This window comes from Lepisma saccharinum, chromosome 2 (assembly GCF_977018435.1).
Source record: "Lepisma saccharinum chromosome 2, izLepSacc3.1, whole genome shotgun sequence".
NCBI lineage: Eukaryota > Metazoa > Arthropoda > Insecta > Zygentoma > Lepismatidae > Lepisma > Lepisma saccharinum.
In genome coordinates, this window is record NC_139230.1 from 2737413 (window position 1) to 2759142 (window position 21730).

Here is a 21730-nt window from a genome sequence, read left to right on the forward strand (position 1 = left end):
GGCGGAGTTGAAAATTTCAACCAGAGATTCGTTGAACATACTGGCTGAGTCTTTTAAAAGAGGCCCCGTGGAAAATGTGCTCCTTGCTTGTAGGCAACCCTGGTACACCGAAGAGAAGAGCGGGTTAGAGAACAGTCCAGGATATCGGTGCCAAGCATATTCGACAACATGACATGACATATCCTGGACTGTTCTCTGCCCCGCTCTTCTCTTCGGTGTACCAGGGTTGCCTACAAGCAAGGACCACATTTTCCACGGGGCCTCTTTTAAAAGACTCACCCAGTATTTCGCAGAATTAAACCCAGTTACTTCAAGGAACATACATTTGAGTAAGTTAAAGAATTCCGTCAGAAAGTGATTGTAAATTCAGCAAATTTATGAACACTATAGATTGAGCAATCACGAGTTCGTATACTTTACGTAGACATTCTCTCGGTTCTACCGAGGGTAACTAGAAATGCATTAAATACCCAACGTGAGTGTTTTTAAAAATGGAACACTAGATTACAGAATGATTTGTGAATGAAGTTTGTTATTACGAACAAATGTCTTTACACTAAAGACTCCATAATTAATACCAATTTACTGTAGCTAAATACTAGTGAAGAACCGCCGTGTGTAATGAAGTAGTTCCTGGCGAATCAAACGACCCCTCCCTCGAAAATAATAGAACGCCCCTTTCACTAATGTCGACTGTCTTTCAGAAAAAAGTATGTTTCGCTGTTCCACAAAGGAGGAACGATTTGTATCAGTCTTGTCGCTCTGGTATTAAGATTCAAACGACATGAAGCAAGCCATCAATACTGCCTTAAAGTCGCGTGGAAGTCGCACGTATAATAGCGGCCGTTTCAAGCTGTTGTCAAACGTTGGCTCAAAGGCTAATCGTTGGTTCTGGCTTCACTTACACTAAACATCTGTTCCAGTAATTTAAATGTCTTACCTGTCACGGCATTGTAAATACATCGGAGGGGACCAATTCTCGTTCATTAATGCGGGCGCAGTTTGATCTGTGGATCGATCGCTGCAAGGGATAATTGGCTTTTCCTCGCGGGCAACACGAATGGAAACAATCATTTGACATCAGTGCGCAAAAAATTGTCTGTCTTTCTCCATAATTAGAACTTCTATCTTTGCGCGCTAGATAGGAATGGGTGGAAATTAGAAGCGACAGCAGAAGAGAATAAGACAGTTCAGAAAACAGAAACGGGAATCTTGTAAAGATCCTGGCCCGCAAAGGCCCTCAGGGGTGAGTGGGCTCAGCACGTGTCTTACGGCGCCACGTGACGAACGCAGCCCCCCCTAAAGGCATACTATCCCATACCAGCCTTTTAGGGAGCCCTCCATGGCATGCACATGTGGTTACTGGAACTCTACAATAGCACACCTAGTGTGTGTGTTTTGCAATCGGAGTCTGCCTACCTTACCGGAAGTCTGTTTAGAAGATGAAAGTAGAAGAAAGGAAAGCTAAGACATGTTTAGCGTAGTAGAAGAAAAAGCCTGCCGCATGCAATGAAGTGGCAGTAAAAACCTCCAAAGTTTAAGTAGACCACTTGCAACATAACGAGTATAACTAACTAACTCTCTAACCACCTTAAACCCGAAGGTTTATGACTGCAGCAACACAAGCCTTCGATCTGTCCCTATCCTGGGCAAGATGAATCCAATCTTTTCCATCCTTACCGATTTCCTTTAGGTCCATCTCAACGTTATCCCTCCATCTTCGTCTCGGCCTTCTTACAGATCTCTTACCACTAGGTTTCCGAATAAGAATCCTGTAAACTCTTCTTTCCGCTCCCATTCGTGCCACATGGCCTGAGTGCAAAATTTAATTGATGAATTATTTATCCCAGGAAAAAAAAAAAACTTGAAGAAGAGGGGAAAACCAGGGCACTACGGTGAATCAGATTTAGGTGTTAAGCGTTTGGGTTTTTGGGTGCCAGCTAGTTTACAACCGCGGGTCTCCACTGGTCAGGATGGGTATAGTGTTTAGTTTAGTTTAAGCTGTTGGTATAGGAGGTGATTTTAACCCATAGAAGAATGGCTGTAAGTTTCATCAAACTAAGTGGGTTCTACGTGTCGCTCGCTCGGACTGGACCGAGTGTCGCCTCGGTCTGTTGTTCACCCATGCGCAGTAAATGTTTTGATTTAGACTCAAGGGACTTGTCGTGTCTCTTCGGTTCGAAAATTTGCATTGATTATTGAGGGTTTGCTTCCGAGCGGCACTTGTCGCTTCGGTCTGAAATCTTCCTTAAATTTACTAATGGAAGATGACTTTATTAAACATGCGAGGCTCAGCCTTGGAGCCTGGGGCTGTTCTGTCACCTAACCCACGTCTATGTAATATTTCATATATAAGCTGCACATAAAAGCTACGTATACAATAGTACATACAACGATATATACCTGTAGGAAATACACAAAATTAAATGAGCACACAAACTGTTTAAATGCAAATACAAAATGTATTAATAACAATAAAATTCAACAAAGGACCTTTTGATACCTTCAATTGTGTACCGTGACTTTGCCAATGTTCCATTAAGAGTAAATCTTTTACTTCATTATGAATCGTCTAGGGTTGTTTACGCATGCAATGTTCACAAGATGTATAGTATCATTGTCTTACATGGAGAAGTTTATAATTGGCAATTGATGTTTGCTTGGTGAATTAGTAGCATTAAATTTGAAGCATCAATGAACACTGCTAGAGGATGCGAAATGGTCTGTGGCCCCTGCAAACCTCATCTACAAATCAGTACGCGTGTTTAAATAATCTGGCAGAAGGAGGGTGATCCATTTTATGTCAGGATATGAATAATACCACTTAAAAAATGACACAACAATGTAAATGTAATTAAAATAACAATAACAGGAACAAATCATAAATTGGTATCGGTTCGGATTATCTATAGTATCTAAATTATAGCTATCAAAAGCAGGTAAAAATTACCTCTTCGTATTATTTTCTATTTGCTTTAGTTATTTTAGGTATAGCAAGATTCAAAGATTCAAATCCCAGACAGGATGAGGCCTCCCCGATGTCCTAGTGGTAACGTCGTCGCCTTGTAATCAAGGGGTTCCGGGTTCGATACCCGGTGGAGGCACATGGTACAGTGGTTCGGATCACACTTTAAACTGTAGATCCATTCCCGATTATACTTTCTGTGCATAAGGTGAACTTAAAAAACAATAATTCAGTTCAAATCCCAGACACCGCACCCTCGTCCTGTTAGGGGGAATCGCAAATGTAAGTAGCCTGTCCATGAAGAACTGTACTTTGAACGCAAAGAATGACGACAAATTAACTAGATCTGAAGCAGAAGTACATTTTATGTCGAACAAGACATATTCTGATGTATTTCATAGCTGATCTTTATTCAAATTTACAACGTTTACTTTAGAGCTACACAGAAAGAAAGAAAGTAATTCCTTAGCAAACATACGAGTCGAGGAAAAATAACATAGCGGAAATCAATATGTCAGGAGATAGAATTGGTTAACTTTCAAATATACACATCGCATTATATTTGTTTATGTACCGTGTCTTTGTTCACTCAAGGAAAGAATAGTGGTAGCCCCGCTTGCCATGAGTCACGTAAATGTAGAATCGATATCAAAAGCACGTCAACTAGGAGGTAATGTAAAACAAAAAGTGACGTGTAAATTTCCTTCACTGCTTGAAGAAAGAAATCATTAATCATGAGTATCGAATAACCAGCATAACAATCCTTATTATTCCTGATCGCAGGAAACGTCTAACTATTTCGTCTTGAACTGTTGTTTTGGTGCTATTTCTCTCAAGATTTCACCACGAAAGATAAAATTATGCATAACTATGGATTTAGGTTTTATTTTGATATTGTATTCAGCTCCCAGATCAAATCTCGGGCTGCCATAACAAATACAAAAGAGACCCCCCCCCCCTTTAAAATGCACACATCCTTGCATTACACACAGAGCAGTAGCTCGAGATTTCTGCATCCCGGGTGAGGCGAGAATAGATTCTGGAGTTCCTCCCCATACTCTGAAGAAATGTTATCCTCTTTAATTAAATTTCTTTCTAATATTTCTGCGTAAACAATTTCCAGACCCAGTAAAACCTCAATCGAAAAAATATATATATTAATGTTTTCTTACGCGTGCACTCACCTTTACAACAAATACATTTTTATTGATTTTATTTATTTATCTGTTCTATTGGGAATTTGCAATGCACTACTATTAGTGTGTTGAATACAGTTACTATTAGGGAGCCTCCCTAATGGCGTAGTGGTAACGTCGTCGTCTTGTAACCAAGGGGTCCCGAGTTCGATACCCTGTGGAGGCACATAGTGGTTCGGATCCCGCTTTAAACTGTAGTTCCAGTCCCGATTAGCCTTACTGTGCATAAAGTGAACTTAAAAACTGAAATAATTACTATTAAAAGTACTTCCGACCACTGTTCTTTTCTCACTAAGCAAAGTGCCGGACCCGTTTCCCCCTTACGATAAGTGAGGGTCGGGGTGGGAAGTAAAGCATTGTGGATTCATGGGTGAACTCGGGTGTAATAAGATTTAAGGATTTTAATTAATCGCTCAATCACTTAAAACTTCAATAATATTTTGCTGATTCGATTTAAATCGCCGTGGTTTCCTATTCTTCCTGCATTATACTGTATGTAGTAATAAGACCTTTAATATGACGGAGCCACATATCCTTTCAGTTCGATCCTTCGAAGACAACTTGATGAAATATATGACAATAATATTTCACCTTGCCTCCAAACTTACCACAAACATTCTTCTTACTTTGCCCTCGCATGGCTATTCATGTGTATTTTCAGGTTCCAACTTCCGAGTCCGTTCTAACTTGAAGAAAAGGGTAGGAGTAATGCAGGTTCGCAGATTGTGTCTTGGAGAAATATAACTCTCTGACCTCCAAGCACCCCCTCGTACATCCTACCTTTTGCCTTTCTTCTCTTCGGTTGTTTTTGCTCCTCTCGGGTTGTCCCTCATCCATTGATGGAGGAGCGGATTCTTCTCAAAAAGCTGACTAATACAGAAGCGAACTCCACGGAACTTCGATATTCGATAACAGAGAATTAATTTTTACTTCTCCTCTCGCCCATATTTACAGGTTCCGAACCTTTGAAGTTTACTAATTCCTTGTCAACTTGAAGTTCCCCCTCATTTTTTCGCTCCTTGTTTGATCGATTGATCGTCTCCTGGAAAGCGCTAATGTCATCCCAATACGAATAAAAATAAATGACCCCAGGGAATCCACAGCATACTGCAATGCATCAAGAGCAGACGCGTGTGACAAAATGGTGAAAGAAAGAAGAGGAGGAGGAAGGGAACGTGATTTCTTACCGTTCAATGGGAGATGTTGCTTCTTCCACAAACTGGACGTCAAGAAATATGTTTTCTTCTGACGGAAACAATAACTTGCAGAATGGTTGAGATTGGATAAAGGAGCGGGGGAGGTGGGCGAAGGAAGGAAAATCGAGGTTTTCTCAAGCCTCGGCCATTAAATTCCCTCGAGAATTTGCGGTGAAGCCAACCAATGCCAGAGAAGAGGGACGTAGGATTTCCTGCAGCGGGGATCGATGCATCCACAATTTTTTTGAATTACTATAAATTTTCAACTTTATATTTATTTTGTGACGTTTTGCCGGAATACAACAAATCGTAATGGGCAAACGGTAAGCAGTCCTTGCAGTGCAAAAAAATAACTTAAAACAATCTTCTAAATCTCAAAAACGTTGCGAAAAAATAAACTAAACGGAACTTTGTTCACTTTCGTATATTCTTTTCAGTACTGTACAGAGGCTTATATAAAGGAGAATTCCCGGGATGTTCGGGAACCATTCCCGAGTGACTCTGCTTTAACTAGCCTCTTGCAACTGCCACCCTATCGCTTTTTAGATAGTACTAATATACAATCGAGAACAAACTTTTCTCCCCGACTTTACACCGATTTCATTCACCGTCCTCGCGTACATGCACCAACTTATTTGCTGACTTCTCATTAGGCAAGATGCGAGCTAGGGCAGATGATCATGCACCACAGTACTTCCTGGATATCTTTAGACCAACGTCTTTCAACCGCGGGGCCTCGGCCCGGAACCAGGCCCTGCAGTCAATTTATACAGAGATATTATGAAGTTTGCGATTTGCAGCCCGAGCTGGCAAACACCTGGAAAGATGACCTCTCGCTGGGAGTTCTCTTGCGATAAGAGGAAACCCTTTTTCGCCAGTTATGGTGAGTCTTGAAAGAGAATGAGGGAGGATTGTTCCCGCGCGCAGCTTTCAAATTTGAATTTTAACGGTTGGGTCTTTCTTGAGTTAGGGCCGGAAGAGTGAAACGACTTGCAGCCCGAGCTGACATTGTGCATCAATTTTTATTAACTAATATATTGAAGTGGACATATTTTGACTAATTGGAAGCTTTCGGTTTCCGAAATAAAACATTCCCATGAAAATCAGCACTTATCTAATTAATTTAATGGTGTTGGCCAGAGGAAACTAATACATTCCTATAAATCCAGTCGTTGTCAACTAATTTAAACCAAATTTTGTATTTTCTCAAAAAACCTACACATAATCTAACTAATACTCTCTATGATTATATGCCATAATTTATTCATTAATATTAAATTTCAAGGGTTCAAATTAATTAACGTATAAAGGTTTAATAAATTAGTAAGCTATTTATGAGTAAAATTGTTGGGATTAGGTCATACACTTAAAAAAATCAACGGGCCTCGGGCTCAGAAAGGTTGAGTTGAACACACTGCTTTAAACCACATTCACAGACTGAATTGTTTTGCCACAAGTTGATTTGGGTACAATGGGGCGACAGAGAAGCTAGAGCAATATTATTGCCATACTACTTAAATACGCGAGTGTGGTTCAGTTTGGTTTTGTCTTCTTCCTAATATGGCAGTGTTGACTTGTACAGTAGAAACAGCTATGGAAACATCTTAGACTCACTTCTTGAAGCGAAGGCGATAATACGTCCGGCCTCCATCCGAAGCAAGATGACTATCAATTTGGCTTTTGTGAACTTTTGTTTAAACTCTGATAAATGATTTCCTTATACGATAATGTGGCTCTCACTATCCAGTCAATTACTTGCATTTAAAACTTGACAACTTGTTTCATTAAGCTTGACGCCCACTGAGACGCGGCAACAGAATGCAACAGACCGGTTTCCGACGTCTCAGTGGGCGATAACCTGCGAGATAACCTGCAGATTTCTGGCACGGAAATTCCCGCCTCGGTTCCGCACGTCTCCCTGTAGTGGGCGTTACACAATTTGATTTCAATACAAGCAGACAACAGAAGTTCTGTTGCTTTCTGTTTCCGCGTTTCTCTGCGTCTCGGTGGGCGTTAAGCTTTACTGCAAGGAAGAGAAACGTGCCGCCGCCGAATTTTCCTTCCCACATCTCAGTTCAAATCCCCGTCTATTCACCTTCCTCCCCTCCCCCGAGTAGCAGGTGTAGCGAAACAGCTCAACACGCCTGTTTGATGAATCCCATTTGTCATAGCACATGTCATGTGAACATTTTTGGCTACGTTGTTTGCTGGGATTGGTAGGTACTACTACTTGTATATGCTTTCTGCACACAGTGATGCAATCCTAATATGTTGTTGAAGGAATATTTAGTTTATCATCGCATTTACTGGCAGGGCCAGATACGTGTGTTATTTAATAGACTATACCAAAGTTAATAGGGTTGAGGAAATACCATACACAATTATCGGGAGTAGCTAAGAACTCGGACAACCATTGAAGTTTGTTTAAAAGTCCACTTTATCCACAGATAGGCTAATCGGGACTGAACCTACAGTCTAAAGTGGGATCCGAACCGCCATACTCTATCCCCGGAATCTGTGGAGCAAGGCCACGCATAGCGGCAGAGAAGGGGAGGGGGAACGAGTGGGAAGAGCGAAGCAGTACATGCTGCTGCGATGGCTGGTAACTGCAGTCGCTTCCCCCCTCTCTACGCAATCCCATTCCCTTTCACGTGTTCATTTGTGGAGTCGTCTCGCTTCACTACTTCATTCGCTTGCTCCAGAAATAACCAGGACAGAGTATATGTGCCTCCAGCCGGTATCGAACCCGTGACCCCTTGATTAAAAGGCGACGACGTTACCATTATGCCATCTGGGAGGTCGGACAACTATTGAACTAATTAAATGCATTCGTTGTTGTTATGAAGTTGTCTGCTAATAAATCTTAAGGATCTAAGTTCATATAAAAGCCCTACTTTTCTTATTGAAATGCTCATATGTTTTTCTAAAATTAATTATATTTAACTATTGAAGTTACGAATATCTCCGATTCTAAAATATACTAGGTTTGTAATGTACCGTATGGTATTACAAATCCGGGACGAAGTTGCCATTTCCTTTTTGTTATAAAGCTGTCTCGGTTCCTGGGTGAGTTATATGTGTAAAATTTTGCATTTTCTCTGAAATTTTTGATTAGTTTGCATTGCACCTCCTGCTAGCATCGGAAAATCCAAGAAAAAAGTAAAGTTGTAGATCATGAGTAAGTGTGTGAAATGCAACGTGAAAATATATCCTCTTGAACAATTTCTGCAGCGCATGAATTATGGGCCATCGATTTTAAAGCTTAGGACTCACGTTTTCTATCACATTTTCTGCTCTCCCTCCATTCTGTTCCCCACAGAGCCTCGCGTTGTTCTCCGGATCAGCTGCACTTCCCAACTTCCTGGCATTCAGACAAATACACCTAGCTTTAGTGGCAGGATTTGTTTGCAGGGAAGGTTGTTTTTCAGCCATTTTTAATTGATGTCCCCCATACATTTTGGTTCCATCCTCTGGAGCTGACATTCGCTCGACAACAGATGTTGGCTTTAGGAATTGAAAAGAAACAAATACCTGTACTTTTAAAAAGGAACACAAAGAAGATTGAGAACGAGCATAAATCAAGTTTTCACACACACACACACACACACACACACGCACCTGCGATGTTGAATGCGACATTAAATCCTTAGATGGCGGGGCCACACGAATCAGTGCTGGTCTCTGTTGCCGAGTGGTTGGTTAGATTAGATTAGATTTATTTCATCCAAGAATCACATGTTTACATTTACATGCTGTGATATCGGGCATGTCAATTTGTTCTCACATTACAATATACCGGGTGTTTCATAAATACTTGATGGGTTACAAATATTTATTGCAAGTAAAGTTTTGATCTCACGTTAATGAAACCATTGTCGCGATTAAACCAAGAAGTGGAAAAGGACGTAAAATAACCGAAATAGAAATAAATAAATATAAGCTGAAATGTCACGTCGGAGGGTTTGCACGAAACATTTGGAGCAGGTTGTTTTCACTTGAGTCAGAATAGAATGATTGTAAATTTAGATAGGCGTACTTCGTTTTACTTCTGAGTCTAATGGTCTACAAAGAACTGTTCCTCGGAATATTTTGTGTGAAAAAATATCTTAGCACAGGTTCAATAAAAAAAATATATTTTATTCATCAATGCATGATTTTTTGTGTTTAAAACATAACAATGAGCTATGAAAGTATAAAATTAGTACGAAAGGCAATATTATAATATAATTGTGTCAACATTCTCCTCATAGGGTGCCCACTAGCCTGACATGGGGAAAGTTGGCACACTTCACAAGAAAACTTTTGTCTTGTAACTACTTAACATTAGTATATGAGGAAAATAACTGTTCTTTTTAGGTAAAGTATAACGAATCATACGATACCTTATTCGCATTAATCAAGAGAAGAAAAACAACGTAAAACTGTCGAAGGAGATAATCTTCCGTTCTATTGATCGACTCTTCATTCCTATGAACAGCATCCTCTTCATAATGCTTACCTGGAACACTATTTGAATTAAGGAACCATTCTAGGTAAACTTCTCGCCTTGGTACCATTCGATCAAAATCACAGGGACAGTGAGATCAATTACTTTGACTATATGCTTTATCGATTGGCAATTACTTAACCCCTGCGTGAGCTAAATATGGATTTCTATGTTTTGTATTTTCTGATAAAATCCATCGCGACCTTGTTTCGAAAAGCTGTAGTATGAGAAAAAGAGATAAAACAACTGAACATAGATTAAAAACAGAGTGAAATGAGCAAAGAAGAGATAAAACTCCCACACGCAAACTTCATGGACAAATTTGACGTAGAGTTATTGATAGATTGCAGAGTGAATTAACCTTAGTACATGAACAATCGTAAAACTTGCAACATTTCTACGAAATGTTGTTCTTATCAGCTTGATCTGCAGTCTAAAAACTGGGCAGGAGAAGTTAAACAACGTGGAAATGTAAAGCAGACATGTAAGCTCTGGATATCATTCTACCCGAAGTAAACAGTACATAAACCTCATGCATTCGTTTTGGCACTGACGCGTGTTTACTTTCTTGCACATTTCCGTGTCACTTACACGTGCATTTTCTAAGCCATGTCACCAGAGTTCTTTAAAACATATAATGTGTAGAGGTCAAAATAGAGTGACCGTTATACTGCAGCTTGTTTGAATTTGACTAATGGGGGTCGTGAGCGCTAATCTTTTGCCGTAATCCGAAATTGTTACTATATAGCGACAAGTACGTAAACTTAATTACTGTTAGTACCTGAAGCCAGACTAGAATGTTTTCTCCTTCCAGAAATTACAGTACTTGCAACTTGAAATTTTCCTCCTCGCAAACATTTTCATCGCGTTTCTTCGCATCAAGGTAAATGGAACGGACATGATAGACAATATATTTTTCTCCTTCTCTCTTTAACTTCATGAAAGAAACATCCAACCCTATTTTATCCAAAAACAAAACATTTAACTGTCTGATAAAGTGGAGGTTGTTTGCCTTCACAACTAACTATAAACTTCACTATGTTCATTTGACTCGTCTGTAAATATAGATTTCAAGAACACATAGCAGTGGAAACGTAACATAACAATTAGAAAAAACTACAATTCTACATTTTGTTTATGAACAGAAATAACGATCGAAGCTTCTAAGGGAAGTACTTGAAAATCTTTGGAGGGAGAGGGGCATTGAAAGAGTGCTTTATTTCAATATCACTTTCGGAACACTATACTTCTGCTGCTGTAACCACCAATAATAACAAAAGACTAGGGCTGAACCGTTAACGATACCGATGTATGACACTGCAGTGACTGCAAATGATAGAGAATAATGGACAGCAGGACATATACAGAGCTGCCAAATGAGCATAAAATATATATACAGTATCTGTATTTTTTGTATATTTTTGCGTTGTTTTCCTCCCTGTCCAAGTTAATTCAAACGATAAGAATGTTGTTTACATTTGTATTTATTTTGCATTCCTTGTGCAAGCTGTACGCTATATGCACTACATAAATTTTATTTTACACGCTATAACTTTCTCTCCCCTGAAAGACATCTGTAATGTAATGAAATTGGGGATCATGAAATGAAGCAGGGACATAATCCACCGATTTTTTCGGTGTATCTGCAACATTTTAACAATGCTTGCAACATTTTCAAAACTTTTTTTCATCCTCTGGGGGTAGAAAGAAGTTCACATAAAATGTCACAGGACATTTTAAGTGATATAATGCTATATGAGAATAATTTGGGAGTACAGTTCTGTATTTGATATCATTAATACAATGTGATGTGATGAGTTTTGTGACTCAGTAACTAGCCTTTGTTATTTTAAACTGAAATTATACAAGTACCGGTATCGGAAAATGTTGGTATCGGCTCAGCCCTACAAAAGACACTAGGTCTGAAGCGGGAACATAGAGTATGTCAATAATTTTAAAATCGGTTGACACTTTTTAGAGTGTAATATATTTCGTTACGATCCTTCTAATATATTTATATATAATCATCCATCGGCAGATTTTAAAGTAGTATAACTTCTAGGTAAATCAGTGGCGGCGCTAGAGGGTGTGCCAGAGTGGACCGCGCCTCCTAGAAAATTGGCTGCCACATAGGCCCCTCCACCAGTTGTAAGAAAAACTATTTTAACTATCAATATACAATTGCACCCATATTACCACAATCAATATCATATCCTGTATTAACTTTAGATTTTCTGAGAATATGTTGGTATACCTGCATCTGTATTGCACGCCAGTGATATTTATAAACTGGTTTTGGGCGGAATATATACCAAATTGGTAAATGTTTCTGCATCTATTGGTAGATGTAGAAATTTGATGATATTTATCTATAAAGGACTGACAAATATTTACGTATTTAGAACTGACCCTTCTAGCATTCTTCAGAATTACTAAATTTCAAATCCAGGACGGTTAGCTCACATTCTTTTCTTCTTTGACTCCTTTTCCAAGAGTCTTCTTAATACTATCCCATTTCCATCCTAGTTTCATTTTCGTTATCGAATCAGGCAGTTTAACTGCAAATAAGGAGAAGAATGTTGTGGGTACTTATCTTGGAGGGTGGCGAGGGCATCACAGGCTTCAGGTGTGAATGGGTAGTTCTGCGGGTCCAAAAATTTTACGAAATGAATCGTTGTAGTTTTTTGAAAGGTAAGAAATAAATTGAAATTTATATTTGAAAAAATCTCCTTGAAGTGATAAAAGTGCGTTATTACTGTATAAGAGAGAAAATTCATATTAGAAATCGAGAAATAACATTCAAATATGATACAATTGAGTAATTTCTCCGCTTGAATGCTACATTACAACTACGTTGTAGCGAGAGTACAGATTATGGAAGGTGTTTTCAGTTTTTCCTTACATGTCTTGAGAGAAAGAGAGAGAGATGGACACTTAGTAGCCAAGGAGCAAAGCATTCGCCCGAGGAAACTTTTCACCAACTCCAGACAACCAATTCCGCTGACACCAATTTCTCCGAAATTTCCGGACTTGGAGCAAAAGCCGTAGAAGTTAAAAAAAAGAGAAGAAAGAAAAAAGGGAATAAAGGGGGGAAACCTCTGCGGCAAAATATGACTGAGTGAAAAGTGCAAGGAAGGCACTATTTTCAATTTATGGGAAAGCGAACTCCGTTTAGAAAGAAAATGAAACTTGGAAGAAGAGAACAGAAGAAAAGAAAAATTGTGGCCATAAAACGTGGAAGTCTACGTTGTGATATTGTCATGAACGTATAACTTGTCGCTTTCCAAAAGGTGAAGTTACTTTCGTCGTGTAGTTACTCAAGAAATTAATGTTCATATCTTCAAAATGGCCCGTTTATGTGGATTTCTTGGGAAACTAAACTAATCTCTTACTCCAAATAAAAACATACGTAACGTTTCTTAGTGTGTGACTAGTGGAGAGTTAGTCTACTACGAGAGGCTCCCATCACACATTTCACCGTATCACTTGTTCTTTATCTTACAAAGCGAAAAATCTTCCCGCAAGTCGTACCAGTTTATCAAACGAGTACTCACAATAGAAATAAAATATCCAGTTTTTAGTTGCGGATATAACAATTCTCAACTTCTTTTTACATCCACTGTAACTTACTTATACGTCCGTTAAGTTAGATTATTGTCTACAGAAGAAATATTATTACACAAAATCAATCATTATCGCAAGACCACCCAGGGCGCGTGTTGTGTAATTTATACATCTATAAAGGGTACTATAAGAACTTAACTGTAAAACATTGTGTTGTTTATTTATTCATTGTTTGTGATTATCCTTTCGTCCTTCTCATCATCCCATCGTCGCGATTAGCCAACTGGTGAATATGACTAGATGTGTCTTCATATATTATCAGTAAATTATAACAAGTAAAACAATTTTATTCTTATACAGCATTAGAATCTGGTTTGTGTGAATTTCATATTTTAATAGTACATTTTGTTAGTCAAAGATAACACTCACAGTGCCCGCATCTTACCTTAGTTTGACATCTGCAGTTACACATCTGCACAGTTGCAGACCAATCCTGATATATTAGACTGAAGATGTTACCACTACCACAAAGGTAGAATAACGCTTTCAGTGTCGTACGTTTCGTGTTCGAGTTCGGAGCTGGGCTTGATTGTTCCTGTATTTTTGCCCTTTCATCATCAATTGCATGTAATCATCATTCACTCTCATCTTTCCGATTGGCCAAAAGAGACACAAAAGTCAAGAAAAAGAAGAAAGTACAAAATACGCTCGATTATATCCTGATATGGATGATCGAACAAACACAAGCACCCACGCCTTGACTGGAACCCAGAACCTGCGGAGAACCTTGACGGACGGAGTTTCGCCAACTTTGATGAATGAATAAATTACTATTCGAATCCCAATCCTTCGAATTATTCAAATGCTCCCACCGGAATGTAGGAATTAGCAAATATTAATTTTCAGTTTGTTAAAAGACAGTTGGCACTTTGTTTTCGAAAGGAGCATTTTATGAAGAAAGTAGCTGATGCGATACGATGTGATGAGTTTTCGCCTGCCTGAATTACATAATTATTGCTAGTTAACATCGATTCAGATTTTCAATGTAAAATAATGCTTGCTTTGGCCACAACAGTTTATTTTGAAATAGCATTGCTATAAATTGATTGATTAATTGAATTGGTGTTTTAAGTCCACTTATGCACAGTTAGGATAATCGGGACTGGACCTACAGTTTAAAGTGAGATCCGAACCACTATGTGCCTCCACCGGGTATCGAACCCGGGACCCCTTGATCACTAGGCGGCGACGCTATCACTGCTCCATCGGGAAGGCCTAGCATTGCTAGAAAGGAACACCATGACATTATTCTATTTTGTCCATTTTTGACCAATTTCACTAAGGGATATTTCTATGTTATGTAAGAAGGGGAACAAATCTCACATCAAGGATGGCAGTAGAGTATCTCGGATATTTGTTGTTGTTTCTTAATTCTAATGTCTCCGAGTGCCAGTCACCTCATGCTATACGATGATATACGTATTTTAGGCATTTTAGTTATTTTCGTTAAACAATCGAATTCCTATTGTTTAATAAATATAATTATGAAACATCAGCGTTTACAATATTTTCTCGTTGCTAATTGCATTCAGGGACGAAGTAAGCTTCGAATTTTCGATTGCTTTGCTTGAATCGATTTATTACATTTTATTGCTTAGGCATTTTAACAGCCGAAGCCAGTGGTCTGGAAAACACCTATGTAAGGCGGTCTAACTCCACTCTTGCAGTCACGCAAATACGGCATTAGAGTGTTACAGTTATTTGTATAAAGCAACGGAACGTGTTTTTGCCACATTTTCGATAAGAGCAAAGCTATTATTATTCAGGTCAAACAAATAGAAAAATTAATATGAAAACATGTCGGTAAAAGAATTCATTGGTCTTTGTTCGCCTCCACGTTGTCTAAGACGTCTTTTGTTATCCAGATGTCATAAATAATTGCCCTGGAAAGTCACTCCATTAACGTATCACAAATTAGGCGTTTGCATTTATCAAACGCTCCCTGAAGAACGATCGTGACATTTAAAATTAATAGTGTGGTTTTAGTCGCGAATTTCAACGGCGAAGGATTACAATTATTAAATATTCGTTGGAAATAGAGTTCACTTTTCCTTGTAGATGCCAGTATTAAAAAAAATAGCTCTAGGAATGCTGTTAAGAAATGGAAATCGAAAATCATTACATTACTTGCAAAAACTTTCACAAAATTTTAGGAAAGAATGTAGTAAATTGTGCACGCCTAAGCAGTTGTCAAAAAAAAATGGAAAAATAATTATTCATAATTTACTTTCACAAAATAGTGATAAATTCTAAAGAAAACTTAGCTTAGTAGAGTAATGCAATTTTAAATGTAAATATGCAATTTCTTCACCAGGCTCTGTCAATGGTGTGCAAGGATATAAATTAAGTAGGAAATGATGAAATGAAGAAAATTATTCAAAGTAAAAATATTTCTATGTCGCTTTCAGTTCTTAAAATTTGAAAAAAGGTTGAACAAGTTAATTTCATTTTCCGAAATCGCACACACGCAGCACTCAGCGTGTATGCACAAAGAGCAAAATAATAATGAAAAGAAAGCATTGGTTCCTAGACTGGCTCCATTACAATATCACCACCAACGTTTTGGAATATATGAACAAAGTTTGGGAATGGGTCTCCCGGCTGAGTAAATTGAAGCTCCATCCCCCGTGACATAGACTGGAGAACAGAACGAATATGAAAATTATATTGGTGTAAACGATGGAATTCCTGCCTCTTCAGTTTCTTTGCGACTGCGGTCACGAAATTCGTAATTATATATGCGTTCATGTTTGTGTGATCGGACCCAGGGAAGTTGGAATTATCCCTCCACTCCCTCTTCACCGCCACTGGACTAAAATTTCAACGTGGAAAGATGGTAAAAATATTGTACTGATTGACACAAAAAGCAATCGCTTACGCCATTTACGGCCATATGCTTTCCCTTACGAAGTACCCATGAACGCTATTGCATGTACTTAAGGGGTTTCGGGTTCGATTCCCTATGGCGACTAGTTTCAGTGGTTCGCCCACTCTATAGTAATTCCTGTAATGAGTTGATTAAACTCCGTGAAGCTGACTTAGATTTTCCCTACTTCCGTTCAAACCTTGTCACCGTGGAAGTTCGGAGTCGCTCAGTTCATTTAGGATCGTCGACGGAAATTCAGATGATTGATTGATTGATTTGGTGTTTTTTAAGTCCACTTTATGCACAGTAAGGCTAATCGGGACTGGACCTACAGTTTAAAGTGGGATCCAAACCACTATGTGCCTCCAGGAAATTCAGATGACTGTGACAATTTGGACCTATCGCTTCTTCTTCCTGTTTTCCATCTTGCGAATTTTCTGAGTAACGACTATGATAAGCGTCGTTTTGAGGATTTCAACTTCTCACACTCTTCTTGTTTCTTTTTTCTCTAGAGGCTCGTCTAGTTGTAGTATAACTGGTCTGTTTGATAATATTTCGAATCTAGTCCTGATTTCCTTACGCTTATTTTCATTTTCTCTCACCTTTTCGCTTCGGAGCAAAGGACAAAAACTGAGGAAGTTGCGAGAAATTACGCCCTTCACGGCTCCACCCATCTGATACCTGAACTTATTTTTAATGGAATATTTCATTAAAAAGAAAACTGTCCACTTTTACCTACGATTAAAAAGTTTATAAAATACTAAAATAAGTACAGCAAGGATGATCTTTTACACAAAGTAGCGTGTTCCTTCCATCGCAGCTCCAGGTGAAATGTTGAGGCCAAATTGGAAATCACCCGACTTTCCGTGACATGCTCTCCAGCTTCTCAACAATGATAAAACTTCAACAGAAGAAATAATAAAAATATAATTATTTCCATTAAATATTATTATAAATTAATAAAAAAGCAATTTTTATTCCAACTTATTATTATTATATAAAGAAGGAGACTGTACTACTCGATCCAACAGATGAGTGAATATCCAGCATGTATTTGCCTCCTTATTTTCCTAGCACTGAAAACGACAACGAAGATCTAAAATCCAAACATCCTGTTCTCGCGTACAATTCAGCAGAATGGTGCAAGTAACTCAAGTGTTGGTTGTTCTTGAACCAAACGCGAGCCTCTGCACCAATTAAAGTCTGTGAACCAGTCGCACGTCTTTGAAATCTCCTGTAGCTGGCGGCGCAATTCCTTTCTGCACAAGATTCACCTACTTTCCTCTAGGAAATATACATTTGGATCGTTTTCGATTTCTTCTTTTACGTCGCTTTTCTACCACTCTAAGCTATACTCTGTCCCTGGAATCTCTGGAGCGAGCGAGAACAAGTCTCTGCGCAAGTATTGACGCGAGACTGCTTTTCCAATGAACACGTGAGAGGGAACGGGATTGCGTGGAGGGAGGGAAAGCGACTGCAGTTTACGGCAGCGTGTACTGCTTCGCTCTGAACACTCGCTTTCTCCCCTTGTCTACCTTTATGCGCGACTTTGCTACAACGATTCCGGGGTAGAGTATAATCGTGGCTACGAGACCGAACGCTAACTTGATTAAATAGATGAGGAATCTAACGCGAAGAAGCGTCTATCTATCCCTTATCGGAACTCCCGGTCTCGCAGCCCGCCTACGCTAACCACTCGGTCACGGTGGCAGATGGAATATAAATGGTGATTATTAAAAGGCAGAATCTTTGATCCCGATAGTTTTTGGTGTGTACCGGTGAGCTCGTTATGACGATCATCTAGATGCGTCGTAGACAAAATAAACTTTCCACCAGCCAGAAAGCAGGGAACGTTTCTCCTCTTCGTAGGGGAATGAAATCAATAGGACTCTTCGTGAAAGCGGTAATAAAATGTGACCGTGTTACACATTTAATAAAGATTTATAATTTATCGAGCCATTATCTTGGCAAATTATTATCATGTACGCAGCGACCACTGTTAAGCACACAATTCTTTTATGGCTCCTCGTCCATTATGCTCCCATCGTCGATATTGCGACATGGCGGCTGTTTTAAAACAATGGGTCGCACTGACTTGCTGGCCATTTACGAAGGGAGGAGTTGCGAAAAGTTACCAAAGTCTACTGGCTGTACCATGCTATTTCCAGGTGTGTGTGTGTGTGTGTGTGTGTGTGTGTGTGTAGTATATTGGGGAGGAGGGGGAGGATGCAGCACTGAAAGCCTACGAATTTGATATCACAGAAAAAAATAGGCATTTAGGACAATATCCAGGCTCTTGTGTGCTGGGATGCTTCCTTAAGGTGTCATAGTGTTTATTTTGAAAATTGTACAAACTCCACTGAGAACGGACATTTATTTCCAATGTGTGACATCTCCATTGTGTTTGTTTCCAAACAGTCATATTTCCATATGGTCATAATCCCCCTTTGGCTCAAAATTCAAAATAAGAACGCCAAAGTCAAGAAAGGATGGCAAAATGAGAACTGACTACTAAAAAAGCATTCGTAAACCCCCTTTTAGAAAATCCTGGGCACGCCACTGTCTACAGGTTACAGAGGAATCCGAACCACTGAGAATGAGAGAGAGTGAGAGAGGTGAGAAGCGAGCTGAAAACGAGACACAGAAAAATGTGGGAGAAAGCGAAAAAGGAAGAGAAGGAACCTTTAGTAATTCTATTTTCTGTTTTTCTTAACCGCGATGATGATGGCGAATTTTGACCTGTTGAAATATATGAGACAATATGGAGCCATGCCTTTCTCGTGATTATTACGTAGGGCCCCTGACGTTGTAGTATGTTACGCTAAGCACTCCGCCACAGATGTTAGGTTTGTTGATCTCCCGACAATTCCTCCATGTTGTTGTCATGGTTTTGCATATCACCAATAAACATTCTCTCTCTCTCGCAAACACACACAGAGTCGTCGTATGTAGCCCAGTGAATGGGGAGTAGTAGCGAGAAATAGGATTTTGAAATCTCAATATAATGGAACTATACTTCAACGAATTTTTGGTATTTCTGTACTCCTGACGTGAGCCACTTGAGCATATGTCTCTGTTCATTGGACTTCTCCTAAAAGTGTGTGGAAAGGGAGTGCCAAGTTCAGTCATTTCCGCTGGTAACAGATACCCTCTTTCGCCTCTGCTTATCTCTGAACAGAAGCATATTATACGAATGTTCTTGATTCTACATATACTCTATTATATACTTACAATTCAACATAATTTCACGTGTATTCTCACAGCTATATGGAACTGCTTTTAATATTATGTATATGAATATTTGTACTCATGTAGCGAGTACAGTAAATTTATGGTTGGCAATTCATAAGTTGATTCTCACTACATCGTTCGGAATTTTCAGTCCACTGCATACAAGAAATATTGTTTTACATAATATGAAACTAAGTTTTGCAAATTATGTGATAAAAATAAATTCGAGACTTCGAAATTTCAATCAACAAACCTATTTCACTTGAGAAAAGAAAACTTTGTTCGATTTTTTTATTCATTGCACACGTTAAATATTAGTTTAAGAAAATGTCACATGAATTTAATATTATGAAACTTAGGTATACTTTCCAATTTGCTCTTGCTTCTTAGCTTACATTTGTTAAAAGTATTTGTATGGAAAACTTCTGAAATTTATCGGTATCTGTGACAAATAAATGATCCATGCAAGAGGTGTAGTCTTTCCTTCGCTTCAGTTTTCATTATTTGTTTACGACTACGACTTTCTAAGACATAAAATTTTCAACTTGTCAAGCTTTGCTGGGAAAAGACAAAGTCTGCTGCAAAAGTTTCCTCCTCTCTCTGGCCATCTCGGAGTCAATTAACCCACATAAACCGTTTCCTACGATTCAATTAAAGTTCATGAAGGGCCTTTCCTAACAATAGCCACGTTGGTCGAATGTTAGCGTCAGTTTGAAACCAATCAGGTCACAGCTGGACATCAACGCGCTTGTTCATAACGGCCTGTGCCATTTCACTTGTTTTTGCAGGCAGCTTACTATATAGCGTCACCATGATGCGTTATGAAATTGAAATATCGTGTTCGAAGCCAACTTACAACCCAACTTCATCACGAGCCACGTCGTTACCCCAACGATAAAACCACATTAATTAACAGAAGTCCGCGTTTATGATCGTAAATTCAGCCTTTTCAACTAATTTTCTTTCCAGCGTTCATTAGCTCCATACTGGTTCGCTCACAATGCAAGACACTTCTCCATCAAGGCCCTCAAGGACCCTGATCACTAAAGTCGCCATCGCGGGTTTATTTTTTATACTCTATTGCGTCGCTCGTGAAGTGACCTCAGTCTGTTATTGGTCTACTCTCGGATCTTTACTTAGGGCGGGCCTAGCGTTATTTTCCTCTTGGTTTCTGCAGAACTATTGTTCTTTCCAAGTTTTTGGTTTTATCTTTCTTTCCATAACGAGGATATTTATAAATGGGAAAAGTGAATGTTCCTGTACCTCTTATGTATTTTGTTCGAATCACTTCCTGTAGATAATATAATCATATCTAACACCCTTTTTTATGAACACACTGGTTAGCTTCGGTTCGCAACTATTGGCTATTCTTCAACCGTGACGTCATCACACGCATTATGCAGTCAATAATGGTAATAGATGAAACACGCGAGACATCCTCCGGATTATTCTTTATTAGCTCCAGAACCTCGTTTATTGACAAACCATTGAAATATTCTGCAATTTCCAGTATTATCTAATATGTCACTTTGCATGCTTAAGGGACTGGCGGCCTGTATGTTGAACACTGACGTAGCACAGTGCTCTGCATACAAAAGGAATTATGCACAATTTGATGTTACACACTTTACTCTGTAAAATAAGCTTTGTAACTTCGACAATAACATATATTGCCACAAGAATTATTACTTTTCAAACCGATAGTTGCCTAATGAGACATTTCTTATTTCTGAATTATCTCCTGAACAGACAAAAACAATCAGTATCATGGGACTTACATGATCATGAAATCGGAATCCTTACCAACCTCTGAGAAGTCAGGCGTCACGTAGAGAAATTCTAACAAAATGCACATAACCATATGTAAGGTTCAGCCCGTAACTAGGGATTGACTAGGAGGGCTCAAGCCTAGGGGGTCATGCACAAAGGGCGCCATTCAAAGCTTTTCTAAAGAAAGAAAGCAAAACAAAGTCAGAATATGCGACGTAGAAATTGGCATTGGCAGAGGTATATATTCTCGTAACATACCGCTCGAATTTCCTTTCGCAGAAAGATGTTCTTCCGACACTAAGACATAACTGAAATATTCTTAAATATCCTAAACTTTTTTTTAAAAAATCAGAAATTCAAGCTATGGATCTTTAAATATAACCTGTATTATTTTTT